At 43.8% G+C, this 22,092-nt stretch overlaps 1 protein-coding gene and 1 pseudogene across 2 annotated transcripts in view; one reads left to right on the plus strand and one right to left on the minus strand.

Annotated features, from left to right (window-relative positions):
- The window catches only part of LOC136627169 (zinc finger protein 850-like), a 532,511-nt pseudogene extending 522,611 nt beyond the window's left edge, over nucleotides 1-9,900 (plus strand).
- LOC136629139 (oocyte zinc finger protein XlCOF6-like) overlaps nucleotides 1-22,092 on the minus strand; it is a 913,937-nt gene that overhangs the window by 570,918 nt on the left and 320,927 nt on the right. The gene's annotated exons all lie outside the window — the stretch shown is intronic.

Genomic DNA, 22,092 nt, shown 5'->3' on the forward strand with positions numbered 1-22,092 from the left:
ACTGTCCGGGTCCTCTCCGTCTTCCTTCTTGCCCTGTGGTACCAGGGGAGCTGCTTGGATAACTATGCCAACTCCATAGGTGTGGGCACAAAGTAATGCAGACTTCAAAAAAGTAAAAATGAATCCAGCGCTCGCTAGGAGACAGATGCGGCAACCCTTCGCCAAAGTATCGGTAAACTGCAGCATCTGTCTCCTAGCAAGCGCTGGATTAATTTTTTTTAAATCTCCTGACCCCGAGAGGCAGTTGTGTAGGCACAGTAGCATGACTACTTCAGGCCCCTACTCCGCAATTGATGATCAGGCTGCAGTCTTCAGATCCAGGAGTGGGAAGCAGAGAGCAAAGGTTGAGTCACCACCATCACCACCACCTTCATCATCTTTGACATCTACCCAATATTTCAGTGCGCCCCAGGTCAGCAGCCAGCCCTACAACCCAGCAGATATGGGAACGTAAAAAAAAAATACCACCCCAGTCATCTATGACCATGACCACAGAGCCTGAATGCAAGCATTGCACAGCTGCTGGCCATGGACATGCTGTCCTTCAGGCTGGTGGACACAGATGCCTTCCACAACATGATTGTTGTGTTGGTTTGAGTTTGACTTTGCTGGTTGTTTTTAGGATTTTCTTCCATTTGTCTCCTTTAACACTGCTGGGAGTTATAATGGGTGTGTTTTGCTATTGGAGTACACCTCAGGGGGAATTAGGGAGGGTTTTTATTTGCACCTTAAAGGGGTTGTCCCGCGGCAGCAAGTGGGTCTATACACTTCTGTATGGCCATATTAATGCACTTTGTAATGTACATTGTGCATTAATTATGAGCCATACAGAAGTTATAAAAAGTTTTTTACTTACCTGCTCCGTTGCTGGCGTCCTCGTTTCCATGGAGCCGACTAATTTTCGCCGTCTAATGGCCAAATTAGCCGCGCTTGCGCAGTCCCGGTCTTCTTCTTTTTTCAATGGGGCTGCTCGTGCTGGATGCCGGCTCCGTGTAGCTCCGCCCCGTCACGTGCCGATTCCAGCCAATCAGGAGGCTGGAATCGGCAATGGACCGCACAGAAGCCCTGCGGTCCACCGAGTGAGAAGATCCCCGCGGCCATCTTCATCAGGTAAGTAAGAAGTCACCGGAGCGCGGGGATTCAGGTAAGCGCTCTCCGGTGTTCTTTTTTAACCCCTGCATCGGGTTGTCTCGCGGCGAACGGGGGGGGGGGGGGGGGGGGGTTGAAGAAAAAAAAAAACCCGTTTCGGCGCGGGACAACCCCTTTAACTTTGTGCTGTTCAGTCTCCTTCTTCTGATGTAGGCCACATGCACAGGCGGGTCAGATTCCGCATGTGGGAGTCCACTGGCCATCGGACATGTGCACTTCAGTTTTTTTTAACTCGTGGTTTTCTTGCGAAATCTGTAGCCCGTCCGCAATTGACATTCTGGACGGACTGCTGGTTGTATGGCTTTCATTGACTTCAATGGAAGCCGTCCGTGCAGAATCCGAAGCACGCTGCAATTTTTCATCCGAGAGTGGAAACCACAATTGGTTTCCACTTGTGTGCATGAAGAATCAGTTTTGCATTGCATGCTGTGGCAATATTTGCGCAGAATCCAGAGGCAGTCGCCTGCTCCGGATTCCGCAATTCAATTCTGCCCGTGTGCATTAACCCGCAGGTGAGTATTGCTGTATCAGGGTTCTGTGGTTCATCCAGCAACTCATAAGATAAGTACTGCGGTTTATTTTGTGTAGTTTGTTTATTTGCACAGTGGTATTCATTTGTTATAGGTTGCAGGGTTAGTGAGTGGCAAAGGAACGAGGGTGGATGCGTCATTATCAAGGCGAGTCATTCACTATAGGTAGGGACTGTCACCATCTAGTGCTCCGTAGGGAAAGTTTCCCTCGTTTATTCTCTAGTGTTCCTGGTAGTGTGGTGTGAACAGTGCCAGGGTGATTGTTTTTTGGTTTGTAGTTATTGCATGCACGAAGTGGATGTGAGAGTGATGCTCTGTGCTAACCAACAGTACCAAATTCTCAGCTGCCCAAAAAGCCATCCTTGCCCTACACCGCCATGTGAGTGATAACGTCTCTCTGGCGTTACAGAACGCTGTCAGTGGCAGGGTGCACCTGATTACGAACACGTGGTCCAGGAAGTATGGTCAGGGGAGTTACATACCTTTAACAGCACACTGGGTCAATGTCCTGCAGGTGGGGCATGAAGCCAAAAGTGGTGGTCCATGTTTCATGATACTCCCAAGAGTTTTGGGGCACTCATTCTTTTCTGACCTCCTCCTTCCTCTTCTCCCAAAATAAAATTTTTCAAAAGCACATGTAACAGCTGTAGCTCTGTAGCTGATTCTTCCAGAAGCTCCGTACTTGAGTGTTGTTCACTTAGTAGATTTGTCCTTGTAAAATTCATGACATTAGCTTTTAAAACAAGCACCACACCTGCTGTATTGCATTGCAATATTTTTAGTAGCTCTACAGCTGTTCCTTGGAGCAGGTCCATGCTTGAGTGTTGTGTCCACTTAGTGGAATTCGTCCTTGTAAAATGTATGGCTTTGCTTTTATTACAAGCACCATACCTGCTATATTGCATAAATAAATCATTGGTAGCACTACAGCTGTTCCTTGGAGCAGGTCCGTGCTTGAGTGTTCTGTTCCCCTGGAAGAATTTGTCCTTGCAAAATATATGACACTGCTATGTGGGTCTACTTTTGTTTTCAGCAACAACCATATGCAATTGACCCCTACCACTGTACACTATTTTGACCAATTTTTGGGAGGAGCACAGAGTTACCAAATTGTGTGGTTATTTTCCCATGCAATTTGGGGGCTATTGGCTGCATGGGGGACATTTTGGAGGACAAATTAGTGAACCCGATTTTTACTCCTATTGACTTTAACAGAAATTGGAATTGGCTGTCCCAAAAAAACAATGATTTTCATTAAATCAGCCCAATACCAACACAAACCGATTCTTTCACTAATTGCTGATCAATAGTAACTATTGGTGACACTTTGAGAGAGGTGACTGATATGGGTTGCCTCTTTCTCTACCAGGACTAATATTGTTTAGCAGGAGTTGAGGGAATTTCATATATAGTGTGATACTCCTCTCCCCCCCAACACCCTTTACATCTGACAGGCATATATACAATTGTGGACTTAAACCCTTAGTGACCACCCCATAGACTTTTCATGTCCTGCTTTAATGGGCTTTAATTCCCAGGGCCATAAAAACATGCTTGCTATGGGGATTAAAGCCACATGGGCTGTGGACATGATAGCTCCATGTCCCAAAGCCCCCCCCCTCCCAGTCACACGATCGCCGGTATCCTTTAGATACCGGCAATCGTATAAAAGTGAATGAAAAGTAAATAAAAGTTAAAGATTCAGCTCTCCTTACAGATTGGATCCATAAGCGCAAATGAAAGTACTCACCACCGACCTGATGTCGCCATCTGCACGTGAGCGACAGATGTCCGGCGTGTGCCCAGAAGGGCTTGCTCCCCAGGAAATGTAAAATCCCTCTACTCTCGGCTACCCTGTGTAGCTGGAAAAGAGAGATATCACCGGGGACCGCTGTATGTGGTTGACGGTCACATGATCGCTGTTATCCAAAAAAAAGTTACTGGGGTAATTTAAATTCCCCCTGCTACTAAATGTAGCCGAGAGCCTGGACATCTCACGGGGTGCCACGGTATGCGACTCTTGGTCATGTGATCACCATTATCCAATGAATAACAGTGATCATGTAAAAATATAAAAAAGCAAGAATTTCACCTCCCATCACGGATCCAAAACATGAAAATAAGTGAAATTACTTACCTAAAGCCTCCGGCGATGTCCCCTGATGAGATCCTTATCCGCGGACCTTTCCCTAGGTTCGACGCATGCACCCATTGCCAAAATGGTGGACGCAAGCGCAGAAGCTGGCGAGGGCCCAGGACCTTTAAAATCTGCTTGCTTCTCGCTACTAAAGGTAGCCGAAAGCCTGGAGCAGCCGTGACCAAGTGCTGCGGTGACCAGTCTCCGGTCACGTGATCGCTGTTATCCAACGGATAATGGCAAGTAAAAAAACTGTTTAAGTGTAAGGCTCCTATTGGTTTGGGCCCCGTTGTGCATTCAGACATAAGATTAGGGCCACAGTGGATATGTTTCTGAACACATAACAAACAGGGGTCCCCATTTTGGGGTGAAAGTTTTCATTTATATGTGTGCTGTACAAAAAAAAGTGTTTTTTTAAATGACACAATAGCCAAAAAATTAAAAATCATAATTTTCCTTCTGTTTTGCTTAAATTCATTCATAAACTGTGGGGTCAAATTATGCAGTACGCCCCTAGATAAAATCAATAAGGGGTCTAATTTTCAAAATGGGGTCATTTGTTGGGGTTCTCTGTTGTTTTGGCCACTCAAGGGCTCTACAAGTGGGCTATGGGGCCTAAAACACCTTCAAGCAAAATGTCTGTTCTGAATGCCACCGGCTGCTCCTTTCAGTTTGGGCCCCGTTGTGCATACAGACATAAGACTAGGGCCACAATGGGTATGCTTCTGAACACAGGATAAACAGAGGGATCCATTTTGGGGTGCAAGTCCTTATTGTCATGTGAAGTATAGAAAAAAAATCCCGTCTTTAAAATTACATATTTGCAAAGATATGAAATTTTATTTTTTCTCCTCTAAATTGCATTAATTCCTGAAAAGAAAACGTGGGATCAGAATACTCCTGATACATTAAGGGGTGTAGTTTTTAAAATGGGGTCATCTGTGGGGTATCTATCATTCTGATATCTTCGAGCCTTTGCAATCTTACCTTGGTGTAGGACAACAAAATGTTACTCAAAATGTTAATAATAATGTTAAATTTGTATGTCTCCTAAATGGTTAAAAAAACTGAAGTTTTTCCAATGTGCTTCCAGAATAAAGTAAACGGATGAAGATATATATCTTATCAAAAATTTGTACAGTATGTTTGAACATATTTGAGATTTTGCAGTTGAAAATGTGAAAAAAAATGACAATTCCCAATTTCGGTACTTTTAATAAATATACACAATTTCTATCAGTCTATATTTACCACCTAAATGAAGTACAACATGTGGTGAAAAAAGAATGTCAGAATCACTGGAATATGTAAAACTTTTACAGAGTTATTCTTTTTTTATTTTATATACAATAAATACAGTGTCATGGGACATTTGTAATTGTTATAAAAAAGGTAAGTTTTAATGATCAGCCTTCTTGGAAAACTTGCTTTTATGGGGGCAGACAATACAATTGTCCTGACTTAGTGACAACCTTTTCCCTTTTTTTGTACATACTTTTATACAGGAATATACATAAAATATGAGAGTGTTAGGAAGAGTAAAAAAAAAAGTACTACCCCAACCAATCCCAAGCCTGAATCAAACATTGCACAGCTGCTGCTGATGGACACGTTGCCCTTCAGGCTAGTGGCTACAGATGCCTTCCACAAAGTGATGCTCTGTGCTAAGCCTCTGTGTTACTAGCTCCTCCAATGTTTCCACTTATTCTCTCCAGTAAATGTATTTTTTTTACTTTGGATTTCTTTTTTTATATTGGATCATCTTTCTGTCCACTCAGGTCCCCACAGTATAGGATCCTCTGTTGTTCTTCACTACATAAGAGAATTTCCCTGATCAGCCCATCAAGGATGGAGGACAGAAGCAAGATGGCGGAAAGTGTATTAAATCTCAGCCTAGAGATACTCTTCCAGCTTACTGGGGAGGTGAGAGATCCTGATGATTTCACATTACAACATTCTTATCTATGGTGATAACAGATGATGTCACTGGAGAGGGGAGGGATTCTGATGATGTCACATTACCTCATTCTTATCTATGGTAATAACAGATTATGTCACTGTAGGGGGAGAGATTCTGATGATGTCACATTACCTCATTGTTATCTATGGTAATAACAGATGATGTCACTGAAGGGTGATGAACTCTGGAAATGTCTGTAGTGATATTTATTAATATCTCTCCATATACAGGATTACACAGTAGGGAAGAAGACCTCTAGTGATGGATGGGGAAGACCCCTGAGTCCAATCACGGGGCCCCCACCTCACCCCCTGATACATGAGGACATCAATGTACAGAAGATTCTAGAACTCACCAGCAAGATGATTGAGCTGCTGACTGGAGAGGTGAAGCTGCAGAGAGTGCTGGGACTTTATATAGTAACAGCACTGGAGGCTTCTGGGTAATGAGTGTATATTGTGTTGTCAGGTTCCTATAAGGTGTCAGGATGTCGCTGTCTATTTCTCCATGGAGGAGTGGGAGTATTTAGAAGGACACAAGGATCTGTACAAGGAGGCCATGATGGAGACCCGCCAGCCGCTCTCATCACCAGGTAATAGACAGGACTAAATACACGGGGACTTTATTATCGGTATGTAAAGAATGACTTCATTGTCTGTCTGTGTTTCCTCCAGTTCCATCCAGTAAGAGAAGCCCACCAGAGAGATGTCCCCGTCCTCTTCTTCCACAGGACCATCAGGTAAATGGAGATGTCCCTCTGATCTGTAGAAGGTTGTGAAGCTCTTGTCTTCAGTCTTATTAGATGTCTTCTCCTTGTGTGATGAGGCCGGTGGAGATGGCAGGATTACCGCTGACCAGAGACATTACATGTTATCTGGATCTTCTCCCAGTTTTCTAGCGGTGGAGACTGCTGGTGGGAATAAGGAGCCAATAGGTTGGATTTATATCTATCTGCTCCTTTATTTCCCCCGAGACAAACAGCGGATGTGTCTGGTAGAGGTTGATCTCCTCCACTGAGACAATGTGCAGTGTGCCTAGCCATGCCGGATATATATGTGTATGAGGTCCCTGAGGGGTCTTTGAGCCGCAATCTAATATCTATGTCCGGCTACTATACCTGTCAAGTCACTTTTCGCCGTCATCATGATTAATGAATTTTCTCATGTCATGTGAAAAATTTCACATGACTGCTCCAACCGTCTGCTGACTTTTACATTATTTGTTTCACAGCTTTTGTATCAGGATGAAGATCTGACCAATATTAATACTACAGAGACAAATGTAAGGGGCGATCAGCGGTGTAAAAAGGAGATTTCTACAAGCAACCACCCAGGTGAGTACTAAAGAAGAGCATCTCCCCAATTTTAGAACTAAGGAACCATTAGCTCCTATTAGACTCCTAGAATCCAGATTGTGGAGACATAGACCCGATAACAGAAGATTCCTTGGAGGATGGAAGGTTGGTGCTATGAGTGTCAGGAATGCTTCTCTCCAGGGACTGGAAGGAAGAAACCTGGATGCCGGATCATCATTATTGTATAACAATTGTCACTGCAAGCAGGAAAGATTAATATCCTCTTAGGAAACGTCCACATGAGGGCTTGTTTTCTGATGGACACTCTATAATTGGTTGGTACCATTTAATATACAAGCAGTATTAAAAGTGTGTGACATCCAAAAAAAATAAATTTAGGCGGGGAAGATCAAGTAGTTCTCCTGTAGATCTGCCCCCATGGGCTGGGCCGTGCCTCTAAGTTGCAAGCTGCAAACCCTCCTTAAAGAAGAGTCAAGCAGGGATGATCCCCTAACTCTGCCCCTAAGAATTTTTTGAGCGATACTGTTTGACTAGTGAAGGGGGGGGGGGGGGGGGGGACAGTCTGACCCCTTTGATGACATAAGTGGTGACAAAATAAATTCCTTATCTGCCTATAGAATGCTGCTGTTGCAGCACCACTGTAGATGAATGGTAGGAGGGCACTGGACCCCGTGTGACTGCGACCAGTGATGGGGCCAAATTACCCAATTTGTATTTAGAGTAGGAGGGACAACATAATACCATTAGCTGGAATCTGATGTAGGTTATGTGGTGTACACTGGGGGTGAGTACAATTTTGGTCCTGCCGTAGAGGCTGCTGCACTAGCAAAGAGGTCCTAAATAGGCATGAAAAACAAGGTCATGGTGACTGCAGTGATCCAGAGAACAGCCCAAGGGTTAGGCAAGAGGAGTTTTCCTCCTTCTTCACCAAAGTTTTTCTGCAAGGGCAAGATTTCCCGTTTGTGCAAGGGAAGGGAGGCTCTCTACTTCATGAGTAGGGGAGACAGCTGCAGATGCAATGACTGCAGTTGACATCAATCAGGCCAAACAGAAACACTCCTCAGCACTCATACACATTTGATACCTGAATAAATCTGCAAAACTATTGTTTAAACTACCTACAGGAAAATGCACCATATTCAAGTGAACCTTACTGGATGGATTCCGAATTTTTAAAGGCATCTCCCCTTGGGCCAACGAAACCTTCAAAAGATTCTTCAGTGTAACCATATAGACCATTATCCTGGTTTCCTCCTTAACTCTACCGTAGTTTGTGATAAAGTGCATGTAGCTCTCAAGGAGTGCGTGAGACAGATACCACCTAATAGCACTGACTCAAAGGAACCTTTATGGTTCTCCACTTAGCATTTACTAGAAGCATGGTGACAGGTACAGTGAACCTATGAAGATGAAGGTTTCACCACAGAAGGGGAAAACTGCAAGATAACAGCCTGGTGCTTGAACATCATGATCTACTAGTCCTCACCCTGAGGTCTACTGTTGCAAAATTGCATTTGGTTATGTGACTTGTAATTTATATAGAAATGTTTTGAAATATGAATATAATTTTTAATGTTTCATAATAGTAAAATCAGCTTTATTCTTGGCAGATGATGGTACCGGGAGCTCAGAGGGACGTCTGATATCTGAAGATTTTGAAGCAGATGATAAGAGTAGACAAGATAGATATGAAGAACCTTCCATTATCACAGATAACCTCTCAGCCACTCATAGCAAAAATCCATCATCTGATCCTCTTATACAGGTCCCATCTTCTGACTCATCAGTAACTTATAAGCAGACAAAAAGTCAGAGAAGACGAGCACATCAAAGAGCTCACAGAGGAGAGAAGCCGTATTCATGTTCAGAATGTGGCAAATGTTTTACTAGGAAATCATATCTTTTTACACATCAGAGATTTCACACAGGAGAGAAGCCATTTTCATGTCCAGAATGTGGGAAATGTTTTACTATAAAATCATATCTTGTTACACATCAGAGAGTTCACACAGGGGAGAAGCCATTTTCATGTTCTGATTGTGGCAAATGTTTTACTATGAAATCATATCTTGTAGAACATCAGAGAATTCACACAGGGGAGAAGCCATTTTCATGTTCAGAATGTGGGAAATGTTTTACACAGAAATCGGTTCTTGTTACACATCGGAGAACTCACACAGGAGAGAAACCATTTTTATGTACAGAATGTGGAAAGTGTTTTATTGATAAATCAAGTGTTTTGGCACATCAGAGAACTCACACAGGAGAGAAGCTATTTTCCTGCTCAGAATGTCGTGAATGTTTTAGTAGCAAAGCAATTCTTGTAGTACATCAGAGAAGTCACACAGGAGAGAAGCCATTTTCATGTTCAGAATGTGGGAAGTGTTTTACTATCAAAGCAAGTCTTGTTGAACATCAGAGAAGTCACACAGGAGAGAAGCCATTTTCATGCTCAGAATGTGGGAAACGTTTTTTAAAGAATTCATATCTTGTTAAACATCAGAGAAGTCACACAGGAGAGAAGCCATTTTCATGTTCAGAATGTCGGAAGTGTTTTTCAAAGAAATCATATCTTGTTATACATCAGAGAATTCACACAGGAGAGAAGCCATTTTCGTGTTCAGAATGTGGGAAGTGTTTTACTTGGAAATCACAAGTTCTTAAACATCAAAGAATTCACACATAAAAGTAACTATTTTCATTTTTAAAAGTCATCTAGTTAGCAAATGGTGCAAAAAAAAATTGAAAAAGCTATCTTCATGTACAGAATTTTACATAAAAAATGCTGCTGTACTAATAGACATTTTTTTCTGGGCATTTTTTGAATTTTTTTTCATCAAAAACTGCTATAATTGAATGTTGAAAAGTCATTAAGGAGTTATTAAATGTGCAGTAAACAGTGGCTTTTTTATGCAATCGTAGCAGGGTGTAGGTTTGGAATGTCTTACTCTGGCATTTTTCTAATGGCTTCTTTATTAGGGTGGCTTTACATGACTGTTTGCATATACAAACTTTTTGTGTTCACTACATAGAGAATAGAATCTTTTTGATTTCAATACGTTCATCTTTAGCAAGTTTTTTTGCACATGACAAAAAAAATGCTGCATGCTCGATTTTTGTGCTCATTTATGCACCAATGTTCCTATAAAGGTCAATATCCGCAAAATTGAGCAATATGCTGTGCAGTTCCATAGGAAAAAGAACACATCTGGAACCCATTGAGATAAATAACATTTAAAATCATGATGCGGGTGTGTCCCGCGCTAATGTGAAATAACATGGTATGCTAGGCTGAAATAAGACAAATGTTCATCCAGTTCAGCCTGTTTTCACTCCCCTATGTTGATCCAGAGGAAGGCAAAAATATCCCCAACGAGGTAGAAGCCAATACCTCCCCCATTTGGGGGAAAAATTCTTTCCCAACTCTATAATGGCAGTCAAAATAATCCCTGGATCAACACTCTTCAGGGAAAAGTTCCTTTCTGACTCCAAGACCGGCAGTCGGAAGAAATCCTGATCAAGAACCCTTCTGACTATTTAATGTCTTTTTAGAGCACTGTGACATTACAGGATATAGACATCTGATCCCCCTTAAACTCCTCAATTGATTTTGCCATCACCACGTCCTCAGGCAGAGAGTTCCACATTCTTACTGCTCTTACAGTGAAGAACCCCCTTCTGTGTTGGCGATGAGGATGCCCTCTTGTTACTGTCACAGTCCTGGGTATAAACAGATCATGGGAGAGATCCTCGTATTGTCCCCTCATGTATTTATACATCGTTATTTAGTCGCTCCTTAAGCGTCTTTTTTTCTAGAGTGAATAATCCCAATTTTGATAGCCTCTCTGGGTATTCCAGTCCCGTCATTCCATGTATTAGTTTAGTTGCCCTTCTTTGAACCCCTTTAAGCACTACAATTTTTTTTCTGAGCACCGATGTCCAGAACTGGACGCAGTATTCCATGTGAGGCCTGACCAGTGCCTTATGCAGTTAAAGAATAATGTTCTTGTCCCTCGCCCCTATATCTCTTTTAATGCACCCCAAGAGTTTATTTGCTTTTGCAGCAGCTGACTGGCATTGATTGCTCCAGTTAAGTCTACAGTTATCTTGAATAATTTTGTATCATTTGCAAATATCAATATTTTGCTGTGCAGTCCTATCAGGTCATTGAAAATTATATTGAACAGAATGGGGCCTAATACTGAACCCTGTGATACCCCACTAGCAAGGGTAGCCCAATCAGAGAACAAACCATTAATTACTACCCTCTGCTTTCTATCTCCGAGCCAGTTCTTTACCCAGCTACACATGTTTTTGCCCAGACCGAGCTGTCTCATTTTATATATCAGCCTATTATGCGGCACAGTGACAAATGCTTTAGAAAAATACAGATATACAAGATCAATAGACTCTCCCAGGTCCAGTCTAGAACTTAGTTGTAGAAGCTGATCAAGTTGGTTTGACATGATCGACCCCTCATGAACCGATGCTGATGAAGAGTTATAAGATTGTTTTCCTTGAGGTGTTCCAGGATGGCATCTCTCAGAAACCCCTTTGAATATTTTTTTTTAATTATTGAAGTGAGACTTACTGGCCTGTAGTTTCCAGGCTCTCTTCTCGACCCTTTTTTGTATATTGGAACCACATTGGTAATGCGCCAATGCAGTGGTACAATCCCGGTCTCAATAGAGTCCCTAAATATAAGAAATAGCGGTTTGTCTATCATGCCAATTACTTCCCTTTAGAACCCTTGGGTGTATTCCATCTGGGTCTGGTAATTTGCCAATTTTAATCTCCTGCATTGGGGACATAATATTGAATGGGCGTTTCATTTTAACCTCTTTCATCTGCACTGAGCAGGGGGTTGGACCCGATGACCCTGGAGGTCACTTCCAACTCTACCATTCTATGATCTCATGTGACATTTGCGACATTTCTTTTTCTCTCGTGAATATTAAAAAAATATTTAATAGATTCGCCTTACCCATCATCTTCTATGATTTCTCCTGCATTATTTGTTAAAGTTCCAGTACTTTCAGTGCAAATTCTTTTACCGTTTATATAATGGAAAAATAGTTTATAGAGTTATTTTTGTTCTCTTTGGCAATCAATCTCTCTGCCTCCTCCTTTGCAGTTTTTAGCCTTTTCTTCCTCCCTATATGTTTTTAGCACTTCTTCACTGCCTTTAGTAATTTAAATGATGTCTTTTTTTCACTTAATGCTCTCTATACAGTCTTGTTTCCTTTTATTTGTAGGGTATGAACTGCTCATATTAGGTATTTAGAAATTTTTAAAATTTTCCCATTAGGACGTTGCCCAGAATAATTCTGAGCTGATCAAAGTTAGCTTTACTAAAGTTTAGCTTTTTTGGCGTTTCCTGATAAGGTGTGAGCGTTCAAACCCACAATCTTTTGCATGCTAATCAAGAGCTCTCTCCACTAGGCTATCAGGACTTGGACAGTTCCATTGCTGAAACCTAGCCTTGTTCTGTATTTCCCATTTACCTTGTTCCTGCCTCCTGGTCCTGACCCCGCCTTTGTTCCTGATTGCACTTTCTATATAAGCCTAGCCCTGCCACTCCTTCAGTGCGTGATTATTGAGCTCCCAGCCTATAATCAAGCGCCACTGCTACCTCATCCTCTCTATTGCAACTGAGACCACCTGCTAATGACCTGGCTTCCACTTGACTACCATTCCTGTCTAACCCTCTTGTACTGCAACTGTGACCACCTGCTAACAACCTGGCTTCCACTTGCTACCCTGCAGTCCGGTTTGGCTATTACACCTGGGCTCCAATCCAGCGCCGGTAAGACCTGAAAAAAATATTTAAACCTAAAAATATAGTCCATAGTGACCAGAACTCAGGAAACAAGTCACAGAACTTCAGGAATTTTGTGCCTCCTACCAAGAGAAGGTTGTTGCTATGCAATGGGAGATTGAGGGGCCACAGAGACAGCTTTTGGAGATGCGCAACTGTGCACCAGATGTCCACATACTGCTGCCAGCGAAATTTGCAGGTGACCATCGCCAATATCGGGTTTTCCTAAATCAATGGCGGATTTATTTCCAAATGCAGCCTACATTGTTTCCAGTGACCGGAGAAAGGTATTTTTTCATCATTAATGTCCTCACTGCTGAGGCGCTTGCCTGGGCCTCGCCATATGTCGAGACCCCCAGTAATCTCCTTGATAGCCTCAATGCTTTCGCAGCTGCTGTGGTTCGAATTTTTTATGATCCATACCGCTGTGCCACGGCTGACAGGAGGTTGTATAGCCTACGACGAGGGTGACGTTCTGTTGCAGAATATACGTCAGAATTTTGTCGCTGGGCCAATTATACCACGTGGAATCCTGCTGCACAACAGAGCAAATTTTGCTGGGAGTGGAGACTCCCGATAACCTGGAGAACTTCATCCAGTTATACAAGGGGCTGCTGATAAGTCTTAGGCTTTACCCAGAAAGAAATGAGATAGGCAGATGAAACTTTACATTTATTCCACATACTCTCCACTGATGTCAACACATTTCTTACATCGGTATTCCAACTTCTGTAAGCCTTGCAAAAAGAAGGATTTCGGTTGTGCCTCAAACCAGTTATCTGTAGCAGCCATGGCATCAGAAATGGTGTGAAATTTGGTCCCCTTGAGGTGTTTCTTCAGGTTTGGAAACAGATGATGGTTGGAAGGAGCTAGATCTGGTGAATAAGGTGGGTGGTCAACCAGCTGGCAGCCTAGCTCCACCAGTTTTGCCGGGGTCGCTTATGCAGTGTGAGTCGAGGTGTTGTCTTGCAGGAACAAGATTCCTTTGGACAGCTTGCTGCGCCTTTTGGCCCTCAGAGCTGCCTTCAATTGGCTTGGCTATTACACCTGGGCTCCAATCCAGCGCCGGTAAGACCTGAAAAAAATATTTAAACCTAAAAATATAGTCCATAGTGACCAGAACTCAGGAAACAAGTCACAGAACTTCAGGAATTTTGTACCTCCTACCAAGAGAAGGTTGTTGCTATGCAATGGGAGATTGAGGGGCCACAGAGACAGCTTTTGGAGATGCGCAACTGTGCACCAGATGTCCGCATACTGCTGCCAGCAAAATTTGCAGGTGACCATCGCCAATATCGGGTTTTCCTAAATCAATGGCGGATTTATTTCCAAATGCAGCCTACATTGTTTACCAGTGACCGGAGAAAGGTATTTTTTCATCATTAATGTCCTCACTGCTGAGGCGCTTGCCTGGGCCTCGCCATATGTCGAGACCCCCAGTAATCTCCTTGATAGCCTCAATGCTTTCGCAGCTGCTGTGGTTCAAATTTTTTATGATCCATACCGCTGTGCCATGGCTGACTGGAGGTTGTATAGCCTACGACGAGGGTGACGTTCTGTTGCAGAATATACGTCAGAATTTTGTCGCTGGGCCAATTATACCACGTGGAATCCTGCTGCACAACAGAGCAAATTTTGCTGGGAGTGGAGACTCCCGATAACCTGGAGAACTTCATCCAGTTATACAGGGGGCTGCTGATAAGTCTTAGGCTTTACCCAGAAAGAAATGAGATAGGAAGATGAAACTTTACATTTATTCCACATACTCTCCACTGATGTCAACACATTTCTTACATCGGTATTCCAACTTCTGTAAGCCTTGCAAAAAGAAGGATTTCGGTTGTGCCTCAAACCAGTCATCTGTAGCAGCCATGGCATCAGAAATGGTGTGAAATTTGGTCCCCTTGAGGTGTTTCTTCAGGTTTGGAAACAGATGATGGTTGGAAGGAGCTAGATCTGGTGAATAAGGTGGGTGGTCAACCAGCTGGCAGCCTAGCTCCACCAGTTTTGCCGGGGTCGCTTATGCAGTGTGAGTCGAGGTGTTGTCTTGCAGGAACAAGATTCCTTTGGACAGCTTGCTGCGCCTTTTGGCCCTCAGAGCTGCCTTCAATTGGTCCAAAAGTTTAATGTAATACCTTGCATTAATGGTTTGAACCATTTTGAAGGTAGTCCACTAGCAGCACGCCCTCCTTATCCCAGAACACAGACGCCATCACCTTAGTGGCTGATTTTTGCACCATGAACTTCTTTGGGTAAGGAGAACCACTGTGCCTCTATTCTTTTGACTGCTTCTTGTTTTCAGGTTCATACAAATAAATCGGGGTCTCATCCATAGTGACCAGTCAATCCAGTAAGTTATTATCAGTCCGGAAATGCTGACAAATGAATCGGGAAGTTTTCACTTGCATGCTTTTCTGATCTGTTGTCAAACATTTGGGGACCCACTTTGCAGATAGCCTCTTCATGTTCAAATGTTCATGGATAATGACACAAACATGTTCGCAAGCAATCCCCATGATGTCTGCTATTCCTTTAGCTGAAATTTGCCGATTCTCCAGTTGTGCACAGCATCGATGATTCTGGAACAACAACTTCTTTTGGTTGTCTAAGACGTTCCTCATCATTGGTGCTGAAGTGGCCCATTTTAAATTTGGCAACCCAGTTCTTAACTGTAGAATATGAAAGGCATTGATCCCCCAATGTCTGTGACATATCACCATAAATATACTTTGCAGATTTTCCTTGCAAAAACAAGAATTGTATCACTCCTCTGCTCTCATTTGCTGTGAATATCGCCTTAGACTCTGCCATTTTGTTTTCCCACGTGCCTAGATCACTGTTGCCATAAGCTACAAACACAAAATTTTGAAACATATATTAGACACATAAGGCTTACATGTGATGTAACATTCATTACCATAGAAACAAAAAAAGAACACAAAGCCAAAAACTTATCAGCACCCCCTCGTACATCCAGATTGACCAGAGACTTTCCGAGCGGTGATGGAGAGCTTGCGGGGTTCAGGCACCAGCGCCCCATACTCTTTTAGTCAACCCACATTTAGTCCCCACCCAAGGACTGAAGCTGCCCCCGAGCCCATGCAGGTGGATGTCATTCACAGACCTCTCAATATCACAGAAAAAGAAAGGTGCCAGGCTGAAAATCTGTGCCTCTACTGTGGGAGCTCAGGACATTATGCCCTAAACTGCCATTATGCTTAAACTTGACATTATGCCAAGCGAATGGCCAATCCAGCCATCATGAAACTCGGGGATGCCACCCAACACACCTTTTGTACCAGTAATTCAGGACGGTGTGGAAACCCTTCCCCCACTCCACGATTTTGTCCTCCCAATTGAGGTTCTAACAGGCGATTAGAAGACCTAGTACTTAGCGATGTTGGATTTAGGAGTGCGGGGAACTTCATGGACCTAACGTTCGCTCATGACAAAGACATTATAACCAAGTCTATACTGATAGATACGGAAACCGTAGATGGGTTACCCTTGTCTTCAGTACCCGTCATACAGGAGACAATTGAATTGGAGCTTCACGTGAACCCTGACCACCATAAGATAATCAGCTTCCAGCTCATATCATCTCCCAATTTTCCAGTAATTCTCGGGATCGTCTGGTGTTCTACCCATAATCCCTCTGTCAAACTGGGAGACCAGGACCATTGCCTTTACCTCAGAATAATGTAAGTAAAACTGCCAGATGGCACCATCCACTTTAAAATAGAACAGGACCTCGAGGATGAGCAACAGGATTTAGAGAAATTACCAGTACACTACCGGATGTTCAAGTATGTTTGCAGTAAGAAGAAGGCTGACCAGCTGGCACCTCACCGGCCATATGACTGTTCTATTGAGCTACTCCCGGGATCTTCTATTCCCTTGGGGCGTATCTTCAACCTTGCCGAACCTGAGCTAGGGGCCCTTCAGGAACATTTGGATAAGAATCTAAAAAAGGTTTCACCTGGCCTTCTTCCTCTCCGGCAGGAGCACCTATTTTCTTTGTTAAAAAGAAAGATTTGACTCTTTGGATGTGCATCGACTACTTGGAACTGAACTAGATCATTAAGAATCGCTACCCTCTTCCATTAATCCCAGAATTACTAGAAAGGCTTTGGGTAGCCATGGTATTTACGAAACAGGACCTCTGAGGAGCATACAATCTGATGCGGATCCAGCCCGGAGACGAGTGGAAAACAGCCTTCAGGACAAGATATGAATACTTTGAATTCCTAGTGATGCCGTTCGGTCTTTGCAATGCTCCCGCTACCTTCCAGCACTTTATCAACGATGTATTTCGAAATCTAATGGATCAATTCCTGGTGGCATATCTCAATGACATCCTCATATTCTCTGATAATTTGGACGAATATCGTGGACAAGTTCAAGTAGTCTTGGAAGAACTCCAAAAGAATAAGCTCTACATCAAGTTAGAGAAATGTGAGTTCGATCAGACCCAAATACAATTCTTGGGATATATTATCTCCCCAAAGCGCTTAAAGGGGTTGTCCTGCGCCGAAACGGGGTTTGTTTTTTTTTTCAATAGCCCCCCGTTCGGCGCGAGACAAACCCGATGCATGTGTTGAAAAAAAAAAAACGGATAGTACTTACCCGAATCCCCGCGCTCCGGTGACTTCTTACTTACTTTGCGAAGATGGCCGCCGGGATTTTCACCCTCGGTGGACCGCAGGTCTTCTGTGCGGTCCATTGCCGATTCCAGCCTCCTGATTGGCTGGAATTGGCACACGTGACGGGGCGGAGCTACAAGGAGCAGCTCTCCAGCACGAGCAGCCCCATTCAACACGGAGAAGACCGGACTGCGCAAGCGCGTCTAATCGGGCGATTAGACGCTGAAAATTAGACAGCACCATGAAGACGAGGACGCTAGCAACGGAACAGGTAAGTGAATAACTTCTGTATGGCTCATAATTAATGCACGATGTACATTACAAAGTGCATTAATATGGCCATACAGAAGTGTATACCCCAACTTTGTTTCGCGGGACAACCCCTTTAAGTATGCATCCCAGCAAGATTAAAGCCATTCTGGATTGTCCCATTCCTAAAAATCTGGAAGTACAGCGTCTAATTGGTTTTGCAAATTTCTACAGGAACTTTATCAAGGACTTTTCAAAAATCATCTCTCCCATCACACCTCCCTCACAAAGAAAGCGCACATGTTTTCCTGGTCCCCGGAGGCACAAACCGCTGTTGAAAAACTAAAGACTTTATTTACCTCAGCACCAATACTAATCCACCCAAACCCAGAGTTACCTTTTGTTGTGGAGGTGGACACCTCCGACTCTGCTGTGGCAGCCATTTTGTCACAGCGAATGGGAGATAGGATGCTATTACACCCTTGCACATTTCTATCCTACACATTATCACCCACAGAGAAAAACTACGATGTGGGGAGCAAGGAGCTTCTGGCCATCAAAGTGGCTTTTACTGAGTGGAGACACCTCTTGAAAGGAGCCCATTATTCAGTGACAGTTTTTACTGACCATAAAAATTTAGAGTTCCTCCGCACTGCCAAGAGGGATCTGCGAGACAAGCACGATGGGCCTTGTTCTTCTCCAGGTTTAATTTCATTGTGTCCTACTGCCCAATTGCCCGAAGTGTACAGAGTCTGAAGAGAGGGCAAATACAGACAACACAATTTTGTCCCCCAAACTTTTTGGGGGGTATCTTACACTCTGAATACCTCCTAACAAAGCTCAAGGGAGGATACAAAATGGACCCTTCTTGAGTTGTCCTTGTAAGGATGTGAAGCTTTCCTTTACAGAAGGGCTTTGAAGATCCACTGTATGTTCCCAAAGCTGCTCGACTCAAAGTACTTAAACTAGTACATGAATCCATGCTGGCTGGTCATCTGGGGGCAACAAAGACTTCAGAACTTCTACTTCATTCCTTCTGGTGGCCTGACTGCAGGCGGCATGTTAAAAAGGTATGTTATCTCTTGCGCGGTATGTGCTTGAAACAAGACGCCAATAACTCACGCTCTAGGGTTGCTACAGCCCCTTCTAGACCCTGGGGATCTATATCCAAGGATTTTATAGTGGATCTACCCCCCTCAAAAGGGATGATTGCTGTCCTTGTGGTTGTGGATCGACTTACAAAGATGGCCCACTTCATCCCCATAGAAAAGATTCCCACCACTGAGCACACAGCAGAGTTAATGATCTAGGAAGTTTTCTGATTACACGGAATTCTGGATGATGTGGTCTCTGACAGAGGGATCCAGTTTATGTCAAGATTCTGGAGACATATCTGTATGGCTCTGGGTATTACCGTATATTTCTCCTTTGCCTTTCATCTGCAGTCTCACTGCCAGACAGAAGGAACAAATCAGACTGGAGCAATATCTCCTCTGCTTTATCTCCCATCTACACGATGACTGAGTGGAATATTTGTCAACAGCAGGGTTCACTTACAACAATGCTCAACACAATTCTACCACACAGAGCCTGTTCTATTCCAACTATGGTACACATCCCGTCTTTATTCCTGGCTTCCCTATCAACACTCTGGTCCCAACGCTTAACCATAGACCGATGTTAGCAGAAACGCAGAAGCAATTAAAAGAAACCTTCCAGGAAGTCTAGAATACCTACATGAGGGCGTCTTACCCTCATCACTAAGCAGCTCCTACCTTCCAGGTTGGACAAAAGGTGTGGTTAGCCTCCAAGAACCTGAAGGCAAATGTACCCTCTCTCAAACTTGGGCAAAGATTCTTGGGACCTTTCCCAATTGCAGCAAGGGTTAGCCAGGTGATATTCTGGCTGAAGCTCCCGAGCAATCTGAGGATTCAACCTGTCTTTCATGTATTCTTACTAAAACCTTTTCAAGAGAATACTCTTGTGGGAAGATACCGACTGACTCCCCCTCCTGTGAAAGCTCAGGGCCAGGGCGAATTTGTGGTAGAGAAGATTCTAGACTCCAGACTGGTAAAATACAGTACCTTGTGAAGTAGCAAGGATATGGGCCAGAGAAGAACTCCTGGAAGCCAGAGAAGAATGTGCATTCTCCAAGGCTCACAAAGGCGTTTCACAGGAGATACCTAGGGAAGCCAGCACCTGGGATGTCGAGAGTCCATCCTCGAAGAGGGGGGCTACTATCAAGGCTCGATCCCACGACCTCTTGCATGCTAGTCGAGAGCTCTCTCCGCTAGGCTATCAGAACTTAAACTGTTCCATTGGTGAAACCTAGCCTTGTTCTGTATTTCCCATTTACCTAGTTCCTGCCTCCTGGTCCTGATCCCACCTACGTTCCTGATTGCACTTACTATATAAGCCTAGCCCTGCCACTCCTTCAGTGCATGATTTATTGAGCTCCCAACCTATAATCAAGCTCCACTACTACCTCATCCTCTCTACTGCAACCGAGACCACCTGCTAACGACCAAGCTTCCACTTGATTATGATTCCTGCCTCATCCTCTCTACTGCAACTGAGACCACCAGCTAACGACATGGCTTCTACTTGACTACCATTCCTGTCTGATTCTCTTGTATTGCAACTGAGACCACCTGCTAATGACGCGGCATCCACTTGACTACTCTCCAGTTCAGCTTGACTACTACACCTGGGCTGCAATCCAGCGCCAGTAAGACCTTAAATAATGCTTTCTATTGAATGACAACTGGAAATTAATTATATTATAGTCACTATTTCCCAAGTGTCCCTCACCCTGCACCACCACCGTCCGGTCTGTTGGTTAATAAGTCCAAAATACCCCTCCCTCTAGTTGGCTCCCGTGCAAGTTGGGTAAGGTAGTTACCTTTAGTTGTTCTTAAGAACTTAATTGTGAGATTCATAGGTTTTATCTTCCCATATTATTTCTGGATAATTAAAGTCCCCCATAATAATTACTTCATTGTGGTTTGGCACCTCTTGTATTTGTCTTAGCAATAAGTTTTCAATTCCTTCCGTTATTTTTGGTGGCCTACAGAAAACCCCTTTTAGGATTTTATTTCTTTTCCCTACCTGTATTTCTACCCATAGTGATTCCATGTGTTTATCTCCTACACTTCTATCTTATCATAATCTTGGCATTAAGTAGGATTTAACATACAGACATACTTCCCCCACCCCTTTTTCGGTTTCCATTGTCTCTTTTAAAGAGATTGTAACTAGAGATGAGCGAACGTACTCGTCCGAGCTTGATACTCGTTCGAGTATTAGCGTGTTCGAGATGCTCGTTACTCGTAACGAGTACCACGCGATGTTCGGGTTACTTTCACTTTCATCTCTGAGACGTTAGCGCGCTTTTCTGGCCAATTGAAAGACAGGGAAGGCATTACAACTTCCCCCTGCGACGTTCAAGCCCTATACCACCCCCTGCAGTGAGTGGCTGGCGAGATCAGGTGTCACCCGAGTATAAAAATCGGCCCCACCCGCGGCTCGCCACAGATGCGTTCTGACATAGTCAAGAGGGAAAGTGCTATCTTGTTGGAGCTGCTATAGGGAGAGTGTTAGGAGTATTTTAGGCTTCAAGAACCCCAACGGTCCTTCTTAGGGCCACATCTAAACGTGTGCAGTACTGTGGAGGCTGCTTTTTGCAGTGTTGCACTTTTTTTTGGTATATCGGCCGTGCAGAGCATTGCGCCCTGCAGTAATACTCCAGGGCCGGAAGTGCTTAGGCAGGGACAGAAGACATATTGATTGAATATAGGCAGTGGGCCTTTGCAAAAAAATTTGGGGAAAAAAATCTATCTGGGCTGCCTGTGACTGTCCTTAGTGTTCTGGGTCTGTGCTGGGTGTAGTAGTTGTCCAAATTCATACGCAGCCAGCTAAGTGTTACAGCAGGCTTGCGCAAAATTATTTCCTGGCTCTGTCTGGGCTGTGAAATCACTGCTGTATTGCAGTCCACAGTGCAACACTGCAGTTCTTTGACATACTCCAGGGCCAGAAGCGCCTAGGCAGGGACAGAAGACATATTGATTGAATATAGGCAGTGGGCCTTTGCAAAAAAATTTGGGGAAAAAAATCTATTTGGGCTGCCTGTGACTGTCCTCAGTGTTCTGGGTCTGTGCTGGGTGTAGTAGTTCTCCAAATTCATACGCAGCCAGCTAAGTGTTACAGCAGGCTTGCGCAAAATTATTTCCTGGCGTTCCGTAAGCGAAGTCAGCCTCCAACCACAGGCCAATAAGCGGCACATTTAATTACA

This window comes from Eleutherodactylus coqui, chromosome 5 (genome assembly GCF_035609145.1).
Source record: "Eleutherodactylus coqui strain aEleCoq1 chromosome 5, aEleCoq1.hap1, whole genome shotgun sequence".
Lineage (NCBI taxonomy): Eukaryota > Metazoa > Chordata > Amphibia > Anura > Eleutherodactylidae > Eleutherodactylus > Eleutherodactylus coqui.